The sequence below is a fragment of the Sminthopsis crassicaudata genome, chromosome 1 (genome assembly GCF_048593235.1).
Source record: "Sminthopsis crassicaudata isolate SCR6 chromosome 1, ASM4859323v1, whole genome shotgun sequence".
Classification (NCBI taxonomy): domain Eukaryota; kingdom Metazoa; phylum Chordata; class Mammalia; order Dasyuromorphia; family Dasyuridae; genus Sminthopsis; species Sminthopsis crassicaudata.
The window spans coordinates 40,844,927-40,870,616 of record NC_133617.1 but is presented as its reverse complement, the minus strand read 5'-3'; the positions used below and the strand labels follow the sequence as shown (position 1 = coordinate 40,870,616).

At 37.5% G+C, this 25,690-nt stretch overlaps 1 long non-coding RNA gene across 1 annotated transcript in view; it reads left to right on the top strand.

The window, feature by feature from the left end:
• The first annotated feature begins 7,042 nt into the window (after positions 1-7,042).
• The window catches only part of LOC141560786 (uncharacterized), a 96,676-nt gene continuing 78,028 nt past the window's right edge, over positions 7,043-25,690 (top strand). The window contains exon 1 of the long non-coding RNA XR_012487814.1: positions 7,043-7,232. This is a non-coding gene — a long non-coding RNA (uncharacterized LOC141560786). The remainder of the gene's footprint in view (positions 7,233-25,690) is intronic.

Below are 25,690 nucleotides of genomic sequence, written 5' to 3'. Positions count from 1 at the left end.
ATTAATAAAATTCCAAATATTTAGGCAGAAGCTAACTTGCTACTTACTTTACATTTACATCTATAGTTGACTCCTGACCTCCATGTTATTCTGTCAAAATTCAGTTTACTAGAAATGTTTTAGCCACAAAATCATGAATTATACTATAGTGTCTGTGGCTAGAAATAGGTATCGAGAGGAAAAAATGGGGAAACAACTAACTTTTTCTTGGAACTTCTCTGTTTTGCTTTGAGATGCCAATAGAACTGATGACTTTTCTTCATATCTCTCTTCTCTCCCATATCTTTTCCTTAGGACTATGCTGGAATTACATGGAACTTCCACTTCTAATGAATGGATTCTAATTAATAATTTATAGGATGTCACCAGAAGTGAGAATTTTTTTAACATACTGTAAAGAACTTTTCCTCATTTGTCCAAGGTCCATGAGATTGATTAATTAGGTATCTTCTTACTTACTTTGTGTGGGAAGGGCTTCTATCAGTCAATCAGCCCACGCTACTGAGATATTCCTATGAAGAATGTAAGTTGGATGTGGATCTGAAGTGTACTCTGCCATTCTGGGAAAGGTTTGGTGGGTGGAGGGCTTAAAGTGAGGCTTTGGATTATCTGAGGGATTTCCGGGATGAATGGGATCCCTGTTGCTAGGGGTAAGTGAGAGCATACTGTCCATGGGAGAGCCGAAGTTGATGTTTCCTGGAGAAGAGGCCCACCTTCTCTTTCTCTTTAGTCCTGGACAAAGAAAGAACCTCTGCTTTTTAGGGCCACAGTTACAGCTGTGTCCACTGGCCCAGATCCATGGGATGGAACTGTCCCTCCCTCTACCTCCTGGGGGTGGAGAAAAGAGGAAAGGGAAGGAAAGGAAGGCCATATGGGAAGACATCCGCCTTCCTAGGCAATTGTGTATGGCTGGATTGGCTTTGTGGGACTGAGCAGGCTCACTGGGGGATTAAGCTGAGATGACCACATTTCTCCCTCCACTGCCTCAAGCCCCACTTAAACCAAAAGTGAAAAGCCAGAGTCAATTTTCCCAGTTTGCAATGGGCTCTTAAGGAATTGTCTGATCATCCTGGGCATGAACATTCCAGGTATTGATGGAAGATCAGATTACAGCGACTAACCCCCTGGCAGCAGATTTAATTTGCAGGGACGATTTCTTTCCTTTTTTCCCTTCTATTTAAAGTATGGAAAATGAGTTCCATTGTTGAAGACTTTTTTTTTTGGTAGCTTCTGTATTTTTTTAAAGTTTCTGTTATTTTGGATTACTGTATTTTCCCCATTTTTTCTCCAGTTACTCCTTCCCCAAAGTGTCTCTTCCTGGGAGGCACTAGGTATGGGGAAGGAAGGCTTATTGAGTACAGGTGGGGAACAGAAAGTAGTCACACAACAGGCAGACTGGAGGGTGCAGAGTTTATAAGCACTCCCTCCACTAGATTGCAAGCAGCTGTCCCTCTGTCTCAGTACAAATGTGCCTTGTGAAAATGAGGGTGGTCCAAGGGATCCCTCCCAGGGCTGCTGATTTCACTTAATAGAATCCTTTCATTCCAGGAATAATTATTAAGGACCTCCGGGATGCGAGAGTGGGGGGCGGCACTGTATAAAACACCTTGAGTCCAAGAGGCCCGTCCTGCCCCTTCCTGTAACCACCCAGGCCCCCTCAGGAGATGAGAGATCTAGAGATGGCAGGAGATCTCAGAGGTCATCTAGTGAATCCTCTCATTTGACAGATGTGGAAACTGAGGCTAGGGGAAATGACTTGATTCAAAAACAAATTGTACCGTAGCTGGCAGAACTGGTGTTTGAATATCCATCCTTTGACTCCTAAAATCTGGGTCTTTCACCCACACTATGTGGTCACTCATAGGATAGACCATCCCAGAATGCTGTGGGACATTTGCCTGCTTTTCATGCAATAGACTCCACTTCCCAAGGGATGGAGAGAGGGAGAAACAGAGACTCTGATTTGGCAAACATTCAAAGCCAAATGGGTTCTAGACTTCCATCCCTGGAAACTCAGAAATACCCTTCATCTTTTGTGAAATTCCGTCTCAGCTATTTCATTCACTAGCTGTGTGACTGTTAACAAAGTCAAAGTCAAACCTCCCTGAGCCTGTTGCACCTAGAAGCATTAAAGCAGTTAGGTGAGACAGTGGTTAGAGTGCTGGACTCTGAGTCAGGAAGGTCTGAGTTCAAATCCAGCCTCAGATACTTACTACCTGGGAGACTGTGGGCATGTCACTTGATTATTGTCTACCCCAGTTTCCTCTACTGTAAAATGGCATTATTAATAGCACCTATTTCTAAGAGCTGTTATAAGGATCAAATTGTAAAGGCTTAACACAAGATCTGGTACATGGTAGGTGCTTAAAAAACGCTTCTTAACTTCCATCATTATACACTTGCAATGTCCAGTTCTGTGATATCTTCCATGTAAAAGAACTCCTGGTGTGGAAACTCCCTTTGCCAATGAATCAGTGTGCATTTATTAAAGATCAACTATGTTTGATACACATCAACTATGAGTGAATGATTATTAATCACATATTATGTGATCATAATATATATGTTTATAGTCATATTGTTACATATTATGTGCCTATGCTAAGGAAAAAAGATATAAAAGCAAAACCTCTGCCTTCAAGGAGCTTACAATCTAATGGATCGAGAAGACAACATGTAAAGGGTCTACTGGCTAGAAATCAGCCCTTCCCTGCCTCCTCCTCATAGAGAAGATGGGACTTGATCTGATCTTGGAAGCCAGAGATTCTAAAAGGTGTAGCAGAGGAGAGAGTGCATTCCAGGCAAAGGAGACTGCCTGTACAAAGGCATGGAGGTGGGAAATGGAAATCTATGCATGAGAAACATCAGTATAAAAGGTATGAGGAGTGTGATACCTGCTAAATTTGCACAACTGCAATTCATCTGTAATGCACTTTTTATCTAATGTACAATTCATCTGTAATATAGCTTTTTACAGAGTTGCTCCGGAGTGCTGAGTGTCTGAATTAATTGCCTAGGTCATACAGATAGAATAGGTAAAAGGCAGGATTTGAAAGGTCTTCTCTTACTCCAAGACTGGTCTTTATCCTCCCTACTCAGGCTGTGTCTTGGCACAAGTTTTATTTTCTCTAGTTAGCAGGTGAGGAAACTGAGGCTCTAGAATGTAAAACTTACTTGCCCAATGGTTCCCCACTGGATATCTGTACATAATCTGTATAATGCTGACTAATTAGCATAGAAGTCAGGATTGAATCCCAAGTCTCTCAGTAGTTTATGTCACATTGCCTCTATCATCATGTCATCATAGGGTCACAGATCTATAATTGAAAGGGGCTTCAGAGACTCCTGCCATTCCAACATTTTCCAGAGAGATCTTGAGAGTGTTCTTGGAGCTTGAGAGTGTTCTTCTGACCTCCATTTGAGCTCTTGCCTCCTGTGAATTTTCTGTAAAATAGTCTTTCAGGCAAACATTTTTGAAATTTGAACAACATGGCCAACCCATCAGAATTGCACTCTCTGCAATAGAATTTGACATTTTAGCTTAAGAAAGGATTTCAGTGTCTGCTGTCTCACCCTCCCTGGTGATCCTCAGGAAAGCATTTCTATAATATCTACCATGTGCTAGGGACTGTGCTAAGCATTTTACAAACATTATCTCATAATCCTCCAAGTATTGTATTATCCCCATTTTACACTTGAGGGAACTGAGGCTGGATATGAATTCAGGTTTCCATGATTCCATGCTCAGTACTCTGTCCAACCCCATTATTTGGTTACTACCATTCTGAGTACCAAACCAATGCGTTTCCCTCTGACCCATCCTTGATTATTATTTTCCTCATCCTCTTCATTTTCACTCTCCTACCTTGCTCCATGACTTTGTCTCCTTTCCTCTTTCTCTTCATCACAGCTTTCCTTCCCAGCTGCCATTCATTCACTGTTACTCCTAAGTCTCTTCCAGAGTCCCCCAGAAGCAATCCATCTCTGAAATCTACAGGCTGTAGATTAGATCCATGTTGAAACACTTTGTCTGTCCTTAGGCCCTGTGGCTTGTGGAATGGTTGGCATTAGGAGAAACAAGGGTGTTGCCAAACAGGGCTTAACTGAAAGGAAGCTTAGGCCTCCCTGAGTTAGAGGAGGGGGTTGGGGGGTAGAAGGGGGAATTACAGAAAAGTTCGTGTGGCTCTCTCATTTTAGAGACCTAAGACTGTTTTATGAGCAAAGCTAATGGATGAAGCATAATGTTTAATGAATAATAAAGGCAGGCCATATGCTCTTTCTAAAAGAAAGAGAAAAAGAGAGAAAGAAAGAGAGAGAGAAGGAAAGAAAGAAAGAAAGAGAGAGAAAGAAAGAAGGAAAGAAAGAGAAAATAAGGAAGAAAGAAAGAAAAAGAAAGAGAAAGAAAGAAAGAAAGAAAAAGAAAGAAAGAAAAAAAGAAGGAAAGAGAAAATGCTGCAGTACATTCTTTGTTAACTCAACCACAATCCAATTAATGATTAAAGCATTACAGTCCTGTTCCAGAATGTAGGGGAAGATGTTTCAGATCAGTATGTTGTAGGACTCAAAAGGAAACCCCTGCTCGAAAATATTTTCCAAATTAAAGCATCTAATGATCAGCTCTGTCTATAAGAGCTCTTTGCTTTCTCTGGCTTCAGTGTGTTGGCATTTTTTCAGAAGTGGAATTTTCTGTTCAGTTTATAAAGAACTTATTCCCTCCAGGGCAAGGGACCCTCATAACACCAGCTCATATTCACACTGTATATTTCTGCCAATGAACTTTCAGTACCTAAAAAAAATTAGCGCTGAACCAGAAACTAGGAAAGACCTCCCAAATTCCCAGGCCATGGAGTTCCCCAGAAACTTCTAAAAAGCAATCTAGATAGAACCATTTTCAAGTCAAGTCTAATCAGAAATCTTTATTAATCGCCTACTATATACCCTGAGTCAGGCAAGGATCCAATCACTGTTGACTTTTGTGTTCAGAGAGGACCAAAATGACATCCTGATGTCAGAGTCTAGATACAGCGTATCTGACCGTAGCTGATCAGACCAATATGAGTTCAGAAGACTCTTCCACAGGTCAAGCACAAATAGTCCATATGAACACTGGAGATGGAAATGTCTCTAAATTTGTACATCTCACATTTCTTTTGAGCTACTGCAATTCTGCTTTACTCGTGGAGGACAGCACTTTCTGGCAGTCCCATGCCCATTTCTCTCATGTCTCACAATTGATTCCCAAGTTCTTCAGAGAGATCTTGGAGAGTGTCCTTGGACCATTTCTTCTGACCTCCATTTGAGCTCTTGCCTCCTGTGAATTTTCCATAAAATAGTCTTTCAGGCAAACATTTTCAGCATTAGAACAACGTGGCCAGCCCTTCAGAACTGCACTCTCTGTAGTAGAGTTTGACATTTTAGCTTAAGAAAGGGTTTCATCCTCTCTGGTGATCTTCAGAATTTTCCTAACAATTCAAGTAGAAAAGATTCACTTTTCTGGCATGGTGCTCGTACTCTGTCCAGGTTTCCCAAGCATACAACCATGAGGTCAGCACTGTGGGTTCATAGATCTTCAGGCTGGTTGGCAGTCTATAATACCTCTTCTTCCGCCCACTTTCCTCCACAGGTTCCCAAATGCTGAGCTAGCACTGGCAATGTTTGCATCAACCTCATCATCTATGTGGACATCCCATATCCCGCCAAGGTAACTGAACTTAGCCACAGCATTCAAAACTCAAAATAAAATTATTCAAGAAGCAAAGATAAGGGAGAAGATGGATCTAATATATATTTTAGGAGAGAAGAGTTAGGGTCAAGAGACCGGACCTTTGATTTTATTTGGGTAGAGAACTTCCAGGCAGAGAAAGCCCCACTACAAATGCAGGCTAGTAACTTCTTTAAGAGAATTGTAGAGAAGTAAATGGACTCAGTCAGGGTTTTATAGCCAATGAATGTCAGAAATGAGACTTGAAATCACATCTTCATGTCTTTGATACCAAACCTTCTAGCCACTAGACAGTGATATTTTTCAATAGCTATCTGGTGCCTTCCCAGGATTATCTTGTCTATATTTCCATATGCTTATTTATATATATGCTACCATTTCATTAAAAGGTAAAATTTTGCCTAGTGTATATGAATTCCAGACTTCTTTTCCTATTTTTTCCATTCTTCTTACATCTGACTCCTCCCCACCCCCTATTATATATATATGTACATATGTATATATACATATATATATACACACATCTATCTATTTATCTATCTATCTATATCTATATCTCTATATTTATACATATACACATATACATACATACATACATACATGTATATTTATTTTTCTTGCTGAGGCAATTAGAGTTAAGTGACTTGCCCAGGGTCACTAGGAAGCCTTAAGTGTCTGAGTCCAGATTTGAACTCAGGTCCTCTTGACTTTAGGGCTGGTGCTCTATCCACTGTACCATCCAGCTGCCCCTATCATATATTTTCCCACCCTTCTGGCTCTCCCATGAATAAGCCACTCCATCTCTTGGTTCTGGACATTTTCTCTGGCCATTCCCCCATGCCTGAAATGCTCTTACTCCTCCACTCCAACTACTGATCTCTTTGACTTCCCTTTCTTCCCAACAAAGATCCCACCTTCTACACAAATCCTTCCCCAATTCCCCTTAATGCCAGTGCCTTCCCTGTCACTGTATCCTGGACCATCGGACGTCATCTTGACTTTCATCTTGCTGCTGGACTTTGATGATTCAGGAAGAAAGAGAGAGGCTGCCACTTTGTGCAACTCTTGTCTCACTTAAATCGAATTCACAGGCAAGTCCTCTTCAAAAACAAAAGGAGGAACAATTACAACTCCCATCACCCTCACCACCACCTGCAAATCAAACAGCCCTTTCAAAACAAGGAAATGAGGTTAGCCTGCAACGATCTGATCTTGATGAAGCCATGTAGCCTCGCTGTCATTGCCACTTCCTTTTCTAGGTGTTCACTGACCATCCTTTTAATGATATATTCTGGAATTTTTGCCAGTAATTGACACCAAGTTCACTGATCATAGTTTGCAGCTTCCTTTCTCTTTCCCCTTCTGAAAATAGAGGCCCATTTGTCCTCTCCCAGTCCTGCTATAGCTCTCTTGTTTTCAACAGTCTTTCTGAGATCAATGCAGTGGCTCAGTGATCACTTCTGCCAATTCTTCCCGTTGCATCTAAAGATAGAATTCATCTGTGTGCCTGGTAAGTGGAACTCATTAGGGGAGCTCACGGCTTGTAATATCTCCCTCCTTATCTTGGTTATCAATTCTCTTCTTGTCATTTTTGCTCTGTTCTTGCCAGCCTCAAGTTTATTTTCCTTGGCAGGGGAAACAGTTTCATTATGTGATTGCCACTTCTTATCCTTTAGTTTAGCAAATATTTTTATTATGAACTTAATAACAAATCTAGGCAAAAAGAACTATAACTTTGTGTAAAACCATAGGAATAACATGGTTTAAAGGAAAGAATGCAAACTTAAAAATGTCAGCGATAACAAATAATCTTTTCTCTTCCTCTTCCCTCAACCCCCTTCTGTGCCCACCCCAATTGCCATTCTCTGGCAATGTTCTTTTCACTCTGGATCAGGCAAAATTTTGTCATTTTTAAAAAATATATAGTTGCCATTGGCATGTTTACTGTTCTAATTCTGTTTGCTCAGCTTTAGTTCAATTAAATATTTCCATATTTCTTGTATTCATTCTATTTGTTCTTTTCTATAGCACAGTAGTCAAGAAGATGGTACATAAAGATAGAATTTAGATTATTGAGCTAAGACAAAGTATAGTAATTATGGGTTCTTGACTAGGGATGAAATAAACCTGATAAGGACTTGTAAAAAATTGCATTTAGTTTTAGTCTTGTGAATCTAATAAAAAATGGGTTCTAAACTGAAAAGGCAGTGGTACATGTGAGGATGGGGTAGGAAGAAACCAATTGTTAATGAAATTAGATGCCATAAAGATAAATTATAACAAGAAGAATAGCAGCAAAGACTCCCAGAATTTCCCTAGAGACAAGCAGCCAGCAGTGACATTTTTGGTATCAGATGTCTAGAACCTAGGGGTAATTTCATGTCATGATGAGATGTCAGAATAGGACATGAATGGTGATACTCCTCATTTATATTTCCCAGATATTCCACATTTCTTCCATTACTGAAAAAATTTAAGATTTATTTTAATCAGTCAAAACAATTTATTAAGATCCTCTTATATGACAGACACGCTGGTAGACATTAGACATACAAAGAGAAGAAGATAGCATGGGAATAGAAAGAATAGTAGCTTTTCTTCACCCCTCCCAATGAATAAATAGTCAAAGAATATGAACAGATAGTTTTCAAGAGAAGGAATCCTATGTATCTATGGCCATTTGCAAAATTGCTCCAAATCACTAAAAATGTGCAAATGAAAATTAAATAAGACTGGAAAAAATGGCAAAAAGTGAAAATGAGAAACACTGAAGGGGAAATAGGAAAAGAGGTATATTGATTATTATTGTTGATGGAATTATGCATCGGTCCAGCCACTGTGGAAAGCTTTTTAGAATTATATTTCAAAAGTCACTAAAATGTGCAGAGTTTTGACCCAAGAATATTATTACAATACTCTATTCTTGTGGTGTTTGAATTAAATTAAACTAATTTTAATATAAAATTAAATTAATAAATTAATTAAATTTATAAGAGGAAAATGTATTTATATAATTTACATATATATAATTATTATATTATATATAATATTATAGATTTATAGAAACGTTTTTTGTGTCTGTGAGGCAAAGCATGGAAAAGCAAGTGGAAATGGCTGAATAGTATAGAAAGATAATGAAATACTTGTGTTATTAATCATAATGAAAGGGACAATTTCAGAGAAACCTGTGAGGACTTGTATGAACTCATACAGAACAAAGTGAGAAGAACCAAGAGAACAATTTATAGTGTAGTATCATCATAAAATGCAACAATTCAGAAAGACTTAAGTTCTCCAATTAATATAATGATGGGTTATGATTCTGGAGAACGGATATGAAGAAGGATACTCTTTTTTTGATGGAGAAGTAATGGATTTAATATGTAGAGTGTTTTGTAAATCTTAAAAATGTTATGAACATATAGTAATGATGATAATGCAGAATGAGTCATGAATTTTTGGACGTGTCTAATATGGTAATTTATTTTAGCTTGACCATTTTTATTGCAAGAGTTTTATTTTTCTTTTATTTTTGATGGAGATGGAAAAGGTTAAGAGAGAGAAAAAAAGAAAAAGTTATTAATTAACAAAATTAATTTTTAAAGGTTTAATTTAATTTTTTTAAAAAAGAGCAATATCTCTGGAATCAATTTAGTCAATCTTTCTACAGATCTCATCTGATTTCCTCCTCTGCAAAGTGAGAGGGTAAGACTGGGGTACTTTCCAAGTCTGTGTAGATGGATTCTATGGTCTTTAAAAAAAATGAACTGTCATCAAGGAGCTTTCATTCTCTTAAAAATGTATTAATATATTTTGTTTTTATAATACTTTTATTTTCCAATATATCCATCTCCCCACCCAGAAAATCATTCTTTGTAACAAGAAAAATAGGGAAAAGAAGTTGCAGCAGGGAGCAATTCAGCACAGCTAACCAACGCACAAATAAAGTCTGACAATACAGGCTCTATCCTTTTTTTATATTCTCCCATCTCTGCAAAGAAAGGAAGGAGGTGCTTCCTCCTATCTCTTCTCCAGGCCAATCTTGGTCAGTGTAATTACACAGTTTTCAATTTCTGTCTTTGATGTTGTTGTTACTGTTCTAGAAAGCACCTTTAAGAAATCCTCCCTATCTAAATCATCCCCCAAGGCTTTTCTAAATTATAAAAGGATATTTAATGTATGTTGTGTCAGCATATTAGCTTTAGGCCAAATTTCAGATGGTATAGTACAATATGTTAAGGACTTTATGTACGTTCTATATTCCACTGGAGCTTGGGATCTAATCAATTTATACAGTACTTTTATGCCCATTTTATAGGACTTGGAGCATAATTTTACTCATGTACATAATTATAGAGGTTTATGTTTGTGATTTTGCTCTTATTATGTGCTCTTGGTCATATCTACAATTTACATGATGCTAATTCCTTGGTCTGGAATACAACAAACCAATTTTCACATAGATCCTTTGAGAAAAAGAAAAAGATACACTATATGACAATTCACTTTATGACACCATTCAGTTCCCATTCTTTGTTTATGGGAAACTTATTAAGTCCACAGCACTGTACTCGAAATCTCGTTGTCAAAGTTGTGCCTTGGAGCAATGTCCCTTCATGGAACGAGACCTAATTCAGAAGAACAGCCAATTTTTGGATATATCCTTGATGGTTTGTGTGGCTCTCCATATAGTTCTCCTTAGAATATATACCTCCAAGGGAAACAGTGAATCTAAAATGAGTAGACATGGTTTTAGAAGCTCTTCAATCTGCATGTGCTTTGCCTGTCTTTTGATGTTAACGTAGGATCTGATTGCATTTTTAAAAATAATAATAGCCAGCATTTATACAGTGATTGAAGGTCTGCAAAATGTTTTACAAAATATTATCTCATCTGATAACCCTGAGATCACTTAAAATTATGTAAAATTATCTTTAAATGCTAATAATGTTTGAAATTGCTTTTCCAAGGCTTGGGAAAGAAACCCTAGCAAAAAAAAAAAAAAAAGACTCTGATCGACCATACAGACTATATGTTTTTTGGTCACTCAGTTGATTAACAAGCAAAGGGCTTCAGGAAATCTTGGCATGAGTAAGAGATGAGCCCTGTCTGGGAAGTGCTAGCAGTCTGCCTCTGGTCATCCCATTGCTATTCTAAATTCAGTTTTATGACTTAGCCCCAAGCATCTATATACCAGTTAGTCCAGCAGTAGAAATAATAAATGTAATAATAATTGGCTGTGTGCATAGTGCATTTTAAGCTAAGCACTTTTGTATATATCAAGTGAGATAATATTTATAAAGCACTTAGCACAGTGTCTGACACTCAGTATTCACAGCCATCTCCAATCATTCTGATATATATCTGGCCACTGGACTGGGATGGCTTTGGGGAAGAAAATGAGGCTGGTCTTTGCATAGCCCTCCCTCCCTCAAATCCAATTCACTTGCCTTACCTCTCCGAAGTCATGGTTTCAAGAACAAAGGACAAAACAACAGTAGGTGCTGTATAAATGAGAGTTGTTATTTATAGAACCACAGATGAACATTTATTTAGTTCCACCCATACCATAAAGAATTCCATCTGCAACATCTCCAATGAGTGGTTATACAAACTGCCTAAAGTCCTCTGAAGAAGGGGAACTCATTACCTTTTGAGACTGACTATTGTACTTTGGGATATCTCTAATTATTAGTGGGTACCGCTGGATAGTGCAGTTGATAGAGCATTGAGTTTGGAATCAGAAAAATCTGAGTTCAAATCTAGTGTCAAAAACTTACTAGCTATGTGACTTTGGGCAAGTCACAATCTCAATTAGCCATTTGAGGAAGTGGCAAACCACTCCAGTGCTTTTGCCAACTGAAGAACAATAAGAAGTTACCAAGTTTTTCCCCCAAATTGTCTTGATCTGCCTCCCTGTAACTTCTACTTTTTTTTACTTCTATTGCTCCCCACTAGGGCCAAACATTAATCCTCTTGTCACTTGATAGCCCTTGAAACACTTAAAGAAAACTACCATTTTCCCCTCCCCTCGTTCTTCTTTTGGCTAAACATTCCAAGTTTCTATAGCCTATCCTCTGTTATTCTTTTCTGCTTATTCTCCCACTTATCTCTGTCTTTCCTAAAATGTGGTACCCAGACTATGGTATATAGTATGTGAGGTCAGAACAAGAGAAAGTACAGAGGAATTATTTCCTTCCTAGTCCCGGACACTATGCTTCTCTGAGAGCAATTTGATTAACTGGATTGATTGACATATAATGCTGTTAACTTACTAAAATGAAAGTTCAATTTAATTCAATGGACATGTGCTAAATGCTGGAGATACAACTAAGAAAAAGAAAGATAGTTCCTGTCCTTAAGGAGCTTATAATCTAATAGGGAAGAAAACATACAAAGGAAACTGAAAAGTTGTTGAGAGAGAAGCATACCATTGGGTACCAGTCAAGATCATCTTGTTTCATGTAGTTCAAACCAAAAAGAACTATAGATTGAAAATAGAGAGTGAAGTCTACTAAATCTTCCCCCACCTTCTTTTCCCATAAAAAGGTATATACTCTCTATCATCTTGTACTTAGGAAGTTGAGGATTTTTAATCCAATATTAGACGTGACATTTTTTCTTATTACACATCATCTTATGATATTTGACCAGAATTCTACCATGTAGAGATCTTCTGGAACCTAAATCTTTCATCGAGAGTTGGATGTCTCTCCAAACTTTGTGTGATCTGCCATTTATCCTTTAGCTGATGTCATTAATGAAAATATTTAATGGCATAGAATCAAAGGGAAGGGAAGAATAATATTTTGGGAGTGGGTAGGGGGAGGAAAGATGGAGGAAATTATCTCACTTAATTGGGCTGGGCAAATAGAAGTCTATATAAATAGGGGGGAAAGTGAGGGAGTAGCTGACACATCTATGAAGAAGTTCATATGAACTGGTCAAAGGAGATAACAATACACACATAAACATACATAGTTGGATACAGAAATATAGTTCACAACAAAGAGACAGAAGATAAAGGGAATAATAATAAAGGATGGCAGATTAATAGAGGAATCAGTTCTAGGCAAAACAAAGTCTACCTAAGAATGTATGAAAGTATTTATGGCAGCTCTTTGTGAGGGGGATTCCATAAACTGGGGAATGGATGAACAAATGATAAATGAGATAAAATGTGATGAAATAGAATTGTATGTAAGAAATTGTGAAGGGAATGACTTCAGAAAAGGTTGGGAAGACTTATATGAACTGATGCTGAAGGAAGGAAACAGAACCAGGATCATGACTGATAAAATTACAACAATATTGTAAAAAACAACCAAAAGATTTAGGAACTCTGATCGATGCAGTGACCAACCACAGTTCCAGAGGGCTTCTGATGAAAATGTTAAACATCTCCTGGTTCAGAAGTAATAAATCCAGAGTGCAGATTGAGATACGTTTTTGTTTTTGACATAGCCAATATAAGAATTTGTTTTCCCTGACTCTATATGTTTGTTAGAAGAGTTTTGTTTTCTTTCTTTTTCAATGGAGGAGGAGAGGTAAGAATATTGTTTTTTGATAACTGAAAAAAATAAAATTCAATTTTATAAATAATAATTTAAAAAACAGCTTAGGACCAAATACAAATGCCTGAACCCTCATTCCTGCCCTTCTCTTAGACCTGAACCATTAAAGACAATTCTTTATACTCAGCTATCTGAATAGTTACAAATCCACCTAGCTGTACTATTATCTAAGTTACATCTCTTCTTCTTTCCCTCAAGAGTCTCACATTAAATACTTGGCTGAAATTTAAGTAAATCATGTAGTCTGATCTACCGATCCAATAGTTCTGCCAAAACCAAAACAAAACAAAAAGGAATTGAACATAGCTTGACAAGCTTTGAATTTGATGCAATCACATTGGTTTTGGAATGATTTCTTTCTTTTCTAGATGCTTGCCAACCTACTCTTTAATAGTACATCCTAGAATTTTGCCAAGAATTGAAGGCAAGCTTGTTCCTCTGTGCTTTGCAGACCCCACTCTGTTACTTGGTTTTTAAAATTGGAATCTCATTTACCATTCTCTTGCTTCCTTAGCACCTCCTCTACGCACCATGATCTCTTAGTAGCTGTGTGACTCTGGACAAGTCACTTTAGTCACTACCTCCCTCAGTTTCCTCACCTTTAAAATGGGTATGACCATTTTTGTCATTCAATCATGTCTGATTCCTTGAGACCCCATGTGATATTTCCATAGCAAAGATACTAGAGTGGTTTACCATTTCCTTCTCCAGTTCATTTTACATTTGAGGAAACTGAGGCAAACAAGATTAAGTGACTTGCCTAGGGTCACACAGCTAGTAAGTGTCTGAGGCTGAATTTGAACTCAGATCTCCCTGACTTGAGGTTCAGCATTCTATCCACTGCTTCACAGAGAATGATAATAATAGCTCCTAACTTGAAGGGTTATTGTGAGGATAAAATGAGATAATACTTGTAAAGCATTTTCCATATTTTGATTGCTATAGAAACAATAGTCTTATTACTATTATTATTATTTCAAAGATTGTCAACAGTGGCTCAACTCACACATCAATGGGTCTTTCAGTGCTTTGAGGTTTGCTTTGTCTCAGCTATGGTCACTGGAAATTCACTGAGGGCAGTTAGATGGGTATTATTCTCTCCTTGCATATCGTTCTGTCTAGTATGAAACAAAGACTTGTACTAAACTTGCTGTCATTGAGATGTCTGCCTTTTCCCTCAATTGCAAAATGGCATCTACCTCCCTGAGTTGTGAGAATGTCAGTAGTAAACAAACATTTAAATTAAATAAACATTTCTTAAGTGCCTACTAAGTGCCAGGCTCTGTACTAGGGGCTAGGGATAAATCAGTCTTTTACTCTGAGGAACTCACAATCTAATGGAGGAGACAACATATAAAAAGGATGGGGCCATCTGATGCCTAGGAATAGGGCAGGAGAAGTTATGCACCCTGGGTAGGAAAATGATCTGAACAAGTGTGCATTTCTGAGGTGATTTCATCTTGCAGAATATGCATTTTTGGAAATGATATCGTCCAAGAATGTAGCTGAGTGAAAAAGGATGAGGCAAAATCTTAAAATGTCATCCATAAATGAAGGAGCATCAGGGAGGAGCTCCCGGGTGTCCATCTCCTGTCAGAGAGAGAGACCAAGGCTTCAGGGCAAGGAGGGCTGAAAAGATGTCTTCCCAACTTGATTTTTAAAAAATTATTGAAGAATGATGAATTTCTATGGGTAATAAAGCCCAATAATATAGCCATGGTCCTGGGTGAGAATTGATGCAGAGAATTCTTTGGGTACCATTCTTAAATAGAATCAAATGAAACCATATTTGCTTTTTTTTTTTTTTTTCAAAGTTTATTTGTTTGTTTGTTAACCTGTTGTAATGTTTTGCCATAGTTCCATTGACTGGAAGGACTGAAGTCTTGAAGACTTAAAAGATTTACAGTTATTCATTTACCAGCCAAACTTGGAAGTGACTGCTTCCTTCCCTCCCTCCCCCCCACTGAAAGTGGGGTTTCCTCTACATCCAGAGTTGCAAGAATTGTCTTTAACTTTGGGTATTATGGAATTTTGTTCAAATGAGACCATATTTGGAAAAGACTTTGCAAATCTTAAACTGCTTTATAAATATTGACTTATTATTGTTAATCCAAAGATTGTTCTTCATAGAGTTGTTGTAAGGCTCAAATAAGATCATAGATGCAAAGCACTTTGCAAATCTCAAAGTTATATAAATAAATGAACGAAGAAAGCACTTCTCATGTTCAAAACCCTAAAGTGCTAAATGCTGGGGGGGAGGGGAAGAGTGCAAATAGAAAAGACTCTCAACTCTAAAGGGGGTGGGAGGGACACAACATATAAATATTAGTATTAATATTAGCATTAGTATTAGGGTTAGTATTGTATTTGTATGATACTTGGAAGAGAAAACAGGAAAAACGTTAAGTTGGGGAGTTGGGATATTCCATTGTTCTTTGCCATCATTTGTTGACTCCACCCTGAGCTACAGTCCTTTCCCTTATACCATATTATATGTGCTTCAAAATAATCTGGAGAGCCGAGCACTAGAGATATTATCATCCCCATTTAATAGATGGGTAAGCTGAGGCTCAATGAGATTAATTAACTCATTCATAGTTAAATAGTTTGTAATCATCAGAAAAGAGTTTTGAAATCAGGTTCCAAACTAGCTCTCTTTCCATGGCAACTAACTACCTTCCCCACACAAATAATTGTGATAGCGTCTGGTGAATATCCAAGAACAGCATAATCCAGTGTGATGAGAGCTTGGAGGTGGGAGAGCTTTGCTTCTGCATGTAGGAGGTAGTAACTAAAGGGTAGACACTGAGGGAGGGGTATTACACAATGACAGTAGTATTTAGGAGGAAAACAGCTTTGACATACTTTAGAATTATGATCAATACAATTATAAATAATTTGTGTCCAGACGACTCAAGATCAGACACATAACCCACTTTCTGTTAGAAATATGGCAGAATGAGACTTAGATTTTGGGGCAGAAACCATGTATTCCTGTATTATATGAGGATCTATTATGAAGGGTTGTTTTTCATTTGTTTTAATTATACAATGAGGTGGGGCAATGGGAGAGATACTCACAATATTATTTAATTCATTTTTATTTTAAAAAAGGATTCTTAATACCTCTTCTCTTCCCCTCCTCTTAATCACTTCATTATCATAATCATTAGCCATAATCATAAGAGCAAAAGTTGAAGGAAGGCAAAAAACAATGTTTTTGTGTGTGTTTTTTTTTTTCCATTTCAGAGACATGGCAAAAACAAAAACATCAAAATAAAACTAAAACAATCCAACCCCTCCCTCCCAAACAACCACAACTCCAACCTTGATCACCTTGTGTTCAGTCTCTTGACCTTTATCTAGACTGGTTTTGGGACAACAGACTAAGAGTCTCTTGTGCCCAAAGATTTTTAACCTGTAACCTTTAAACTGTAGTTTCCACTTTGCTGTCATAGTCTTCCAGAGCAAAGGGTCACCTCAGATATCAGACTAGGATCAAGTGAGTTAACCTCCATTGTCATCGTGTGTCGCCATATTTCCTGACTACATTGCCTCCTATTTCATTAATATAGATCCCCCTTGCTCAATCAGTTGAGCTGAAGCAGATCAAGGAAGGACTTTGGCCATCTCTTCCATCCCATTCCTCCTGAGCAGCTTACTTCACTTGGGCCCTGCATCTCTGCTGAAGCTCTCGACTCCCCTCTTTGGGTACCATATCTCCAACCTGACCCGTAGGGCCTCCATATTGTGACTAGCCACAGAAAGGGCTCTGATGTGGAATTCAGAAGAGAAATCAGAGTATTCGAAGGTCAGAGGCTTCTTGCATGACTGTTGAGAGCCGTTCACAGATAGCTGTTGTTTAAAGGCTTAGGGAACCAGAGAGAAAAGCATCAGTATAATTCAACTATCAAACGCTGGCTTCATTAGCCAGGTCCTTTGTTGCTTGTATTTGAAAATGGGAAGGTGAGTTGTCCAACTGAGAATCACTCTTTAATTTCATGTATTTCAAGGAACCAAGATCGGCTTTGTATGCTCAGTCTATTGTAGTTCCGACTTTCATATTTTGAAACCTCGGCATTTAGATCTGAATCCTGAAAGCTGGAAGACTTTAGCCTGTGCTCCTGTCCCCAGCTAAAATACAATGTGAAGTTTCTAAAATAATTGTGTCTCTATGACCATTTTTTTTCAATAAGGCATTTTCTACATGAGCAGTATTCTTTGAAGTGTGAAGCCATGAAGATGGCAAGGGCCAAAGGTGAAAACTGTGCATAGAAGTTTCCATTCCAAGCAGAGGACTGAGGGGTTGGAGGGCTAAGGAATTAGTCTATTGATATTCAGGGCTTTGACCTGCGAACAATCTCGGTGGCCCAGGGGTCAGGGCAGCTGCACATCTCTGCATTGTGTGGCAGCAGAGGGAGACAGACCTGATCAGCTTTACTTTGCTTTGGTGGAGGGATCAACAGGACTTTGGCCATGTGGTCACCAGTTGCTATTGGCAAGGGGATGTGTAGTGGGGGGGGGGCTGCAGAGTAGAGCTTCCTATTCAGACTATATTCATAATGGCAACAGATCTGAAAATAATTCATCTCGAGATGTGCAGTATGATGGATATATATATATATATATATATATATATATATATATATATTTTTTTTTAAACCCATGTCAGAAAAGAGAGAGGAAAATTAATAGTATATCCTGTGCTGGATTTTAAAGGGCACAGACTGAGTAAGGTAACACCCTGCTGCTATTTCTTTCCTTGAGATTAAAAAAAAAAGTCTTCTCTCTGACTTTGAAAGTAGCAGCTGCTGATGCTTTTTTTTTTTTTTTTTTTAAGAGAAAAATCAAAGCAGCACCAACCATATCTTCTTGACAATGGAGAACGCTTTTCCCCTTGGTACTTTAACTCATTTTTAAAACAGTTCTGCCAACCCTCTAGGAGAAACACTGGGCTTAGAGTTGACTGCTTCCCTTGCATTAAACTAACCTGACTAGAAGCAGAGTTGGCAGTTGGGTCTGCGGGTGAGTGGAGGCCATTTTATTTATTTATTTTTATAAAGCATTGGATTTCTCCAATGGACACCAGGAGAATAGTTCCCAAACCTCTGTTTTCTAACCTGTCATAGGTCTGAAATAATATCTGAAGTCAGCCTACAGACTCAGCAAGTATTGCTTAAGGAAGTTCGTCTGTTATGTAAGATGCTTTGGCAGGAAAAGGACTATAACTGTAATCATCCCATCCCTAATACAGAACCTAGCACATAATAGGCACTGAACAAATAAGGAAAGAAGCAAGGAAGGAAGGAAGGAAGGAAGAAAAGAAGGAAGGAAGGAAGGAAGGAAGGAAGGAAGGAAGGAAGGAAGGAAGAAAAGAAGGAAGGAAAGAAGGAAGGAAGGAAGGAAGGAAGGAAGGAAGGAAGGAAGGAAGGAAGGAAGGAAGGAAGGAAAGAAGGAAGGGATGGAGGGAGGGAGAGAGAAAGGAAGGAAGGAAGGAAGGAAGGAAAGAAGGAAAGAAGGAAGGAAAGAAGAAAGGAAGGAAGGAAGGAAAGAAGGAAGGAAAGAAGGAAGGAAGGAAGGAAGGAAGGAAAGAAGGAAAAAAGGAAGGAAGGAAGGAAGGAAAGAAAGAAGGAAGGAAGGAAGGAAGGAAGGAAGGAAGGAAGGAAGGAAGGAAGGAAGGAAGGAAGGAAGGGATGGAGGGATGGAGGGAGGGAGAGAGAAAGGAAGGAAAGAAGGAAGGAAGGAGGGAGAGAGGGACAGATTCCTCCTTTTTCCCTCCCTTCTTTCCCTCTTTCCCTTCTTTCCTTTCTTCCTCCTTTCCTCCCTCCCACCCTTCCTCCCCATTGAAATACTATCTGGAAAGTCCTTGATTCAGTGCCTGGTACACTGAAGGCAACAAATGCTTGGTTTTTTCCTTTCCTCTTCCTTATCCATAATATCCAATATCTGTCTTCGTTTCATGGGGAGAAAATTGAGAGTGCCTTTGTTTCTGTGTTACTTAAATTTGGGACATATTAACTTTTTTTTGGTTTCATATATCCCTTTGGTGGTCTGACAAAGCCTAAGGACCCTATCTCAAAGTAATGTTTCTTTAAATGCATCAAACAAAATCCTTAGGATTACAAAGCACATTAATTAAATCAACATATCATTATCAATATATGTACAACAAAACAAAACAAATTCATGGATCTTAGGACAAGATCCTTTGATTTAGAAGAAGCTTAGAATGCAAGCTCCTTGAGGACAACAAGTATATTGCATTTTCAATTCTTTTTATTTATTTATTTATTTTTGTTGTTGAGGCAATTGAGGTTAAGTGACTTCCCCAGGATCACACAACTAGGACATGTACATTTTTCAAATCTTAACACAGTGCCTGACAGAACTAAATAATCTTAGATTTTTTTCCTCCAAGTACTTAATGAATGATTGGATTGATTATTGAAGGCATAGATGAAGCACTTATAAAATTCACAAATGAAATGAAGCTTGGAAGGAGTGCTAGTACATTGGATGACAAAGACCAGATCCAAAAATATATATCAGTGGGTTAAAAAAGTAATTCCTATTTAGTGGTTTGTAAATCTCCAAGGGTTCATGCTAGAAAAAAAATTCTCAGTGGTGCTTTAAGCAGTAAATCATTGTCCAATTAAGTTATTAATACCTATTTTTTCTTAGTAACAACAAGCATATGCCTGTTTGAAGCAATGCAGATTTGTTTCTTCAGTGATTGAAACTGTCATGATCATGTCGCAATGATTTTGGTGATCATGAAGCAATTACATCAAACTGCTTAGGCTCTGATGGGTTCAGTTTTTCAACCTGTGCTCAAATTGTTTCCAAGTTGCTACAGTTTGACATTTGAGTGTGCAAAGATTTAGCATTTAAACGCATGCTGATTCCCAATGGACAGACACCTGTCATGGACATATCTTCATTTAATTTCTGTTATCTCCCCTCATCAAACATCCCCTTTGTTTCATATGCCTTGTCAGCTGAATAATTATGTAATCAGAATATTATTAATGTCTGTATTCTTGCATTACCAATATCTAGCTGTTTGAAAGTCATGATCACTGAGCCTGTGTCCAATGAGCTATCTTGAAATGACAACAGACCATTATAAACTTCCTGTGAAAACAAACCTCATATTGTTTCTCAATGCAAAATCAAGCCTGTTTTCTGATTTAAACTAATTCTCTGTTCATGTTACTATTCTGTTAATTAGATGAATTTTTAAGTGAGCTATTTGGCAATGCTGTTCATTCATTGAGGAGAATGAGAATGTTTACAAAGAATATGCAAAATCTATATATCTAATCTTTACTATATTTACTATAGTAAATTACTATATTTATTTAAATATTACTATATTTAATATATACTCTTATGAGAATAGAGCTAATATGCCCATTGTAGAAGAGAAGAAAGTCAAATATGGGATCGTTCTTTATTGTAAAAAATGAAAAATTGCATGAAATATGCAATTGAACTTTAAGCACATTTATCATTCAATATAGCCTTGTCATTAGCAAGTAGAAAAGTACATAATTTATTATTATAACCAGCTATTCATTTTCATCAATTGATGAGATGACTAAAAATAAAAATGAATTTCTATCTTTCAGCAAGACAGTTTGTTAAATTCTGCCACACATTTGCATGAATGATTATTTTCACTTTTTTCCTTTTTTAATTCAAAATATGTAGAAGCAGCTAGGTGGCATAGTGAATAAAATCCTCAAGCTGGAGTCAAGAAGACCTCAATTCAGATCTATCCTCTATAACTTATTAGCTATGTCATCCTCAGCAGATCATTTAACCTGTCTGACTCAATTTTCTTATCTGTAAAATGGGAATAACAATAACATTTACCTCTCAGAGGTGTTGTGAGGATCAAATGACAATATTTGTAAAGCACTTTGTAAATTTTAAAGAACTATATAATTCTACAGTTATCATCATCATCCTTAAATAAACTTGATGAAGAACCAAGTTTAAGATAATGTTTATTTGATGTTGAGCCAAATACTTAAAACTTCTATTCAATTAAAAAATAGAGCATTAAAATCAAACTTATATACAAAATGCATTGTTAAACATCCTCCAAGTTGTAAATCATTTCTTTAAATATGCTATTATATTCAAGAAATTTATTTTTAAAAGTTATTTAGCATGAAATCTTGCAGATAATAATAAATATATGAAACCTTGCCAGCTTATTTGTTTTAATTCTTAAATTTTATTCTTAAATAAAAGAAGCTATATGAAAAGGACACCTCCTAAAAAAGCTAAATCTCTTTTGCTCTGTTTTGGGTGACCTTCTTAATTAGTCCTGTTCTCATAGTGCTTATGTCATCCCTCTCATTGTATGTCTTAATCTCCAGGAAACTGGATTTATATATATATATATATTCTAAATATTCCTAGTGCACTGTCTTATTTCTCCTTAAATGAATAAAACATTGTAAAAATCCTTATACTCAGTGAATAGAACGCTAGGCCAGGAGTCATGAATAATCAAGTTTGAATCCAGCGTCAGACATTTATTGGCTATGTGACATTGGGTAAGTCATTTAATCTCTGCACTCAGTTTTCATAATTGGAGAATGGAGCTAATTACAGTACTTACTTCACAAGATTGTTATGGAAGTCAAAGGAGATAACATTTTTGTTTAAAAGTATTTAGCACAGTGCTTGGCACATTGTATATATTTATATAGTGACACACAGTATTTATATAGTGGCACTTATATAGTAGATATGTACCTATATAGCATATACAACTATATGCCTATATAATAGATACTTTATAAAGACTCATTCCCTTCCTACACAAAATATTCATAATTATTTTAGAATGTTTTATGATTTTATAAAGAGATTATATGATTATAGTTTAGAATATAATTTTATATTTTATAACTATATCAAGTAAATTTTAATTTGGAGCTTTTGGGGTACAAAAGCTATCGTTGTATTATAAGCACTCAATGCATAAATCTAAAAGAATATTTTGAATAGTATATTCAATTACTTTGGAGGATCTACAATATATTTTGGCTATTGTTGTTGAAAGGGGTTTGCAGAACACAAAATTTTGGAAACCACGGGGCTGGGGCAACCGACTGAATTGAATTAGATGAAATATAATGGAGTAATAAAAATTTCCACAATTTGGGTTAAAAAAATCAGTTTCTCAAGTACAGAAAGAGAGAATCATAGATAGATAATAGTTGTCATGAAGAAGAACCAAGAAGTGTGGTGTACTCGACATGAATCTAGAGTGGGTTATGGTAACCAACGAAAGATAGTACTATCCTAGTCTGCATTTAGAAAGTAGATGTGCAGAATGAAAGAGTTGATAATTCCTTAGGATTCTATTTTCATGAAGTTGCATCTATAATAGAGACCTGAGAACCACATTTTAAGGGGAAAAAATGTAGACCAGGTGGAGTATTTCTAGGAAAGGGAGCCCAAGATTGCTAGAAGACTGAAGAACGTGCCAGACAAGAATTCAGTTAAGAAAATGGGAATGTTGAGTCTGGAAAAGACTTAGGGGTGATTTGATCAGGTATACAAGGATGTGAAGCGCTTTCGTGCGGAAGAGAGATCTAGATTTATTGAGGATCAAAACTGTAAGAAAGGAGAGGAAAGAAGAGAAGGGAGGGAAGGAAAGGAGATGAAAGAAGAAGAAAGAGAAAAGGAGAGGAGAGCAGAAGGGAAGGAAGGAGAAGAGATGAAAAGAGAAGAGGGGAGAGGATAGGAGAGAAGAGAAGGGCAGGGAGAAGACAAGAGACAGGGAAAAGGAAGGGAAGGAGAAGAGAGGGAAGGAGAGGAGATGAAATGAGAAGACGGAAGAGAAAAGAAGAGAGGTAGAGAAAGGAGAGAAGAGAGGAGACGAGAGAAGAGGAGAGGAAAGAGAGAGAGAAGTGGTGGAGGAACTTTTGAAATACCATTGTATAAAGAAGAGAAGGGAGGGAAGGAAAGGAGATGAAAGAAGAAGAAAGAGAAAAGGAGAGGAGAGCAGAAGGGAAGGAAGGAGAAGAGATGAAAAGAGAAGAGGGGAGAGGATAGGAGAGAAGAGAAGGGCAGGGAGAAGACAAGAGACAGGGAAAAGGAAGGGAAGGAGAAGAGAGGGAAGGAGAGGAGATGAAATGAGAAGACGGAAGAGAAAAGAAGGGAGGTAGAGAAAGGAGAGAAGAGAGGAGACGAGAGAAGAGGAGAGGAAAGAGAGAGAGAGAAGTGGGGGAGGAACTTTTTAAATACCATTGTATAAACATCCCTTTTCTGTTTAACTAGATTCTCTTCACAAAAGACCATATTAGTGAGATATTACACAATTTTAAAAATAGTTATAATTCTATTATGCCTCTGACTAATCGGTCCTCAGTCTTACAGAGGTTCTCTCAAGGAAAGACTATTAGCTCCTAAATAGAACTAAATCTCTTTTGCCTTTGTCTTGGATTGCCTTCTTAATTAACCCTCTGACCTATTCTCATCCCTCTCATCATGTGCTTTATTATCCAGGAAACAGGAGCTACTCCTCCTAAGCATACCTAGTTTGCTGTCTTATTTCTTCATAAACAATTAGAGATTGTTGGAGCAATTCCATTTAGATATAGGACCATTCTGCTTGGCTATAGAGAATGGGAATTAGGACCAAGTGTGAAAGTTACTGACAGGCCAATTTTGGCCAAAGAATAATAGCTCCCATTTCTATATCATTGTAAAGACCAGAGAGGCAATAGTGTTGAGGAGAGCAGCCCAGCCTGGAACCTGCAAGTCTTGAGTTAGAGTCCCACTTTACTGGCCCTGTAACTCTATGCAAATCATTTTAAATTGAAGAGGAAGTGCTCATTTGCATTCCGAGGCTGTTTTCTCTCTTATTACCTTCCTCATTCCTTCACCAGTGAATCCTTAATCCAATCCCAATCTCTGTAAAGGCTACAAAGGATTTTCTTCACAGTAGTCTTGTTATAATTTCAGTTACAAATATTATATAGCACTTTAAAGTTTACCAAGAACTTTACATTTATTTTCTCATTCGATCCTTATAACAACACTGGGAAGCAAGTTTTATTAGTATCCCCATTTTACAGATGGGGAAACTGAGGCAGAGAGAGGTTACTTGGCCAGGGACACAGGGTTAATAAGTATGTAAAGCCAGATTGAGATTAGGTTTTATCTGGCTCTAGATTTAGCTCTCTAGTCATTGTGCCCCATAAATGCTATTATCTTTCCAGATGTTAATGTTAAGACTGTTAAAGGATTGTTAGGAAATAGACTGGACAATTCTCATTCTTCATCCATCTAGTTTTTCTGGTGTAGATAGTTAGACAGAAATCTTCAGAGTGCTTCTGAATCTTGCTTAGAAGGCACTGCTTACTGTGATTGGTACCACATCTGCTGAACCTTTGGGAATCTGCTATATTGGGAATCCTTCTTCACTCTGGCTTTGTGCTGAGTCTCCTCCATGACAGCGGTGAATGTTCTAGGTGAGAATAACTCTCCCTGATATCAAAAATCAGAGCTGTCATGAACGAGCTGATCTCTGGCATATATTTGAAGAACTCTTGTATCATTCTGGCCAGGTCACACACGGCCAGCATGTGAGACTCCACCCAAACCTTGCTAGCTTCTAGGCTTGATATAAGCATGGGAAGCCATTTATTGAAGAAGAACCTTTTTCTGCTCTACTAAATCAAATAGTAGTTGTTGTTGCTATTTTAATAGTCACCAAACACCCTTTAGTCAATGGTGTGATGGCAAAGATGTGATCCAGTTTTTGCACCTGTATAAAACTTGCCTGTTCCCTTCTAATACAACCATCAAGGATACCATTGGGGCATGTGTAGATAATTCTCATAAAATGCTATACAGATGAGAAAATGTACATACAGGTTAGTAGTTATTGTTTTTTCTTGGGCACTTTTGGCGTCATATTATGGTTGAGATTCTCATCCTTTGATATGTTCCCTTCCTTCATATACTTTGAGAATCCATCCCTCAATACTTTTCAATTACTAGTTGATTAGTCCAACTTCTACTCCTTTTCACTTTTGTCCGTAAATATCTGGATTTCACAGAATAATAAATTCAGAGCTCAAAGGATTATGCAGTCCAGCCCTTTCATTTTACAGATGAGAAAACTGAGGACCAGAGAGGGAAGTAACTTCTCTTGGATCACACAAGTAGAAAGTGGCAGAGCCAAAATGCAAATCCAGGCCTTCTTTTGCAAGCCTTTGCTCTTTTCACCACACTCTCTTGACCCCGGCTGATATCTGGAGGAAGATTTGAAACATCCCATCCCCATTCAGAGGAATAATTACAAACTTCAATTGAATTCTGATAGTTGAGTTCACATATACAGTGCTGTGCTTAATGGTAC